The sequence below is a fragment of the Cyprinodon variegatus genome, unplaced genomic scaffold (assembly GCF_000732505.1).
Source record: "Cyprinodon variegatus isolate N-32 unplaced genomic scaffold, C_variegatus-1.0 Scaffold877, whole genome shotgun sequence".
NCBI lineage: Eukaryota > Metazoa > Chordata > Actinopteri > Cyprinodontiformes > Cyprinodontidae > Cyprinodon > Cyprinodon variegatus.
Window position 1 is genome coordinate 223186 of NW_015151330.1, and position 3506 is coordinate 226691.

Genomic DNA, 3506 nt, shown 5'->3' on the forward strand with positions numbered 1-3506 from the left:
TGTAAGCAATGGAAAGCATAGCCTCAGGATATCAAAAAGAAGATTGTAGACAATGATGTTAAAAATAAAGGCTATAAGACCCATTTCTGATCAGTTTGATGTTTCTGCGACTACTGCTGCATATATTAATCAGACATTCTGTATCCATGGATCTGTAGCCAACCTCCCTAAAAAAGAAAAGAACATTGTTTCTAATGTAAAACATGGAGAAGGCTATGTTATGGTATGATTAAATCTGGTAAAGACTGTTTTAAATATCTGCAAGGCACAATAACACCAGAAGACTATCAAGGAATTCTACAAAGAAATGTGCTGCCCAGTTTCAGAAAGCTTGGTCCAAGTCCCAGGTCAGGGATGTTGTAACAGAAAAATAACCCAAAACACAGCTAAAAACAGCCAAGAATGGCTAAGAGGAAAAGCCCGGACAATTCTGAAGTGGCTATCTGTGAGCCCTGACCGAAATCCTGTTGAGCATCTATAAAAAGGAGCTGAAATATGCCATCTGGAAAAGGCAGCCTTTAAACCTGAGACAACTGAAGCAGTTTGCTCATAAGGAATGGGACAAAATCCCTGCTGAGAGGAACAGAAGTCTCACCGACAGTTAAAGGAATCATTTGATTGCTATGATTGCCTTAAAACGTTGTACAACAAAATATCAAATTAAAGGTACTGTCATCTTGTCATTGTCTTGTCATCCTGTTTATTGAGTTTCTTTTTTTTTTTCAAACATTCTGTTGAAACAAGGTGGAAAATCAATGTCCGACTTTCATTTTTTAATTTCATAAAATTAAGTAAAATTTTGTTATTCTAAAAAAAGCTTTAGAAAAACCTTTAGCTGCTGTCTCTACCAGCTCTGCATGTTTACAAACTAAAAGTAAGATTTTTTTTCTGATCACTTTGCCTGTAGAAGAAAAACCTGCCAACACCTTTATGTCGTCACTACCCACTATTTATACAAATGGTGTGTTTAAGATGATGTGTGATATTTTTTTTTTACATTTTCCTTCACCTACTTTAGGGGTTGACAAATCACACCTTTGCTGCATAAATTGCTTTATTTCCTGGTGCAAGACAATAAATATCGGATTTGTGGAGTGAATGACTAATAGTTTTCATGTCGACTGAAAAAAAAAAAAGCCTGCTTGGTTAATTTTGGACCTGTCACTTTAGGTTAAATCTGCAAACCCATTAGCTTTTATTGAAAGGAGAGAGACAGACATATATGATAATAGTTTTATACCTGGACACATGCAGACACAAAAAGAAGGGGAGCAAAGAAGGTCTTCTATATTTGGGAAGATAAAAGGTTCCAATGTAGCAAGAGTGGAGAATGAAAGGATGACTGAACCAAATTAGTCTTTCAAGGGTGGTGAAAACCTTAAGGAGCTCTTTCTGCTCTGAACTCATTTATCAACCAAAGCTTCAAGTTTAAACTGTAAACATCCCAGACCCTGGAGAAAATCGGCTGGCATCCATATCTGGCAACCTGTGGTGTTCAGTGATACCGAAATCCATCTAAATGAGATGTAAGCAAAAGTGGGTGGAGTAGCAAAAAAAAAAAAAAGAAAAAAAAAATATATATATATTCTAGTAAGAGTTACACTTTTTGAACAGATTTTAAGTAGCAGTCAAATAAATTATTCAAAAAAGAATAAACAAAATTTCGATAAAAGGCTAGCCAGTCCTCCAGGAGCTTATACAAAACCAGCTGCAGAAGGACTGACTAAGGGGTTTTTATCAGTCGTGGTTTTGTCAGAGCAGCTGCAGTCTTAATGATGCTCCTAAGCAGACTCCAGTGTTTATCTGATGTTAATTCTGCAGGAATTCTAGGCATTAGACTGATTCTGGTGTCATAAAAACAAGAGTTTGTTTGTTTTTTTCTGGTCCGGGTTAACATTCTTCAGGAATACGTCTCTTTTTCACAGAGTATTTGATAATTACATGCAATTCTGTTTTAGTTTTGCACAAATTCTAGTATTTCAAATGGCATAATAAGAACAAAATACAAATTCAGGCAGAAAAAACATTTCTCCACATCAAATTTCTTCAGCATAGACCTTTTTAAACTTTTAGTAATACCAACAGCTGTGAGAACATGCTAAAGTACTTCAACTGATAATATCTGGAATTTACTCTATCTTCGCTATTCCAACTGTTACACTAGAATCCACAGTATAGAGAGTAACTTTAAAAGATTAAAGCTTTTATAGAAACAATGCTATTAATTTTAACATGCTAAAATACCTGTCTGCGTGTCTGATAAAAATGTGCAAACATTTTCATAATTCAAAAGAGCTGCAATTTACCAAAACAACAAAAAAAGGATATCTTTCAACCCACTTCATGTTTATGCCACATTGTATGCTGGTTTCTCACATAAAACACATTAAAGTTAATAAAATATATTTTTAAGCCTATGAATGCGCCACAGCCTCCTGTGAAGCATTGTTAAAAAAACAGAGATTTCAGATCTTGTTTGCGTGTCTAAGGTAATGCAGCACAGATGGGTTTCTGTGATGTCTCCCTACAAAGCTGCTTGTGCAAACAGAAGGCAGAGAGCAATGCTGCTCTGGTTAACTTGGCACAGACAATCTCCTAAGCGGAGATGACAAGGCTGTTAAGTGCACCAACCGCCAAAAGAGGTGGGGGGAAATTGTTCAATATTCTGAGTAGATCCCAGCCACTCAGAATGCCAAGAGCAGAAGAATAGGGTGGATGCAGGCCAGTCAAAGGTTGGTGCGACATCCCAAATTGACTATTCTCTCCAGCGCCCGCTTTGTGGTTCAAAATGCTAAACTTTGATCCTGTGTCACAAGACTGTGTCCCTTCTAACCACATTGAAACATAATTATATGCATTTAAGGCTTTGGTATGCATGCAGATTTGCTTTTCTATAAACACCGGAGCTCTCAGTGACATACAATCTGGGTCAGCAATTATCACAAGCAAATATCTAACCATTGTTACTTTATTCATTTGTTATATCTGCTTATTTAACTACATATGTGGTTAAAAATGAAAAAATATAAGCAGTTCTATACAAACTATTAATCCCCATTGATAAATACCTGTCAGTTGCCTCATATTTCAAGTGATTTAAGTCCATGTTTTTCGGTGTTTCATTAGCTGATATAATCCAAGTGAGCTAAAATTTTAAAGATGTGAGGAAAATATTTGCTTTTTAGTAAGTGCATAGCCATCTATTAAATTTTAGACCTGTTTACAAGCACAAGTCACTAAGCAAATAAACTCATTAATTCTTCATATTAATCAGTGCATGACCCACCATAAGGGGTGCATTTAAAACACTATGGCAGTGAATTAATTTAGTTTCCTTTGTAGCTATTATGGCATGAATTCAGTAGCAATTAATTTCAACTTAAGATACTTTAACACTAGCAGACCCCTTTAACTTATAAAGCAGTTTTTAGAATTTGTTACGGTGGCCCTGAAGTGCAAACTGCAACTACAAATCTAAAAGCGCAACTACATTAAGGAAATCGCAA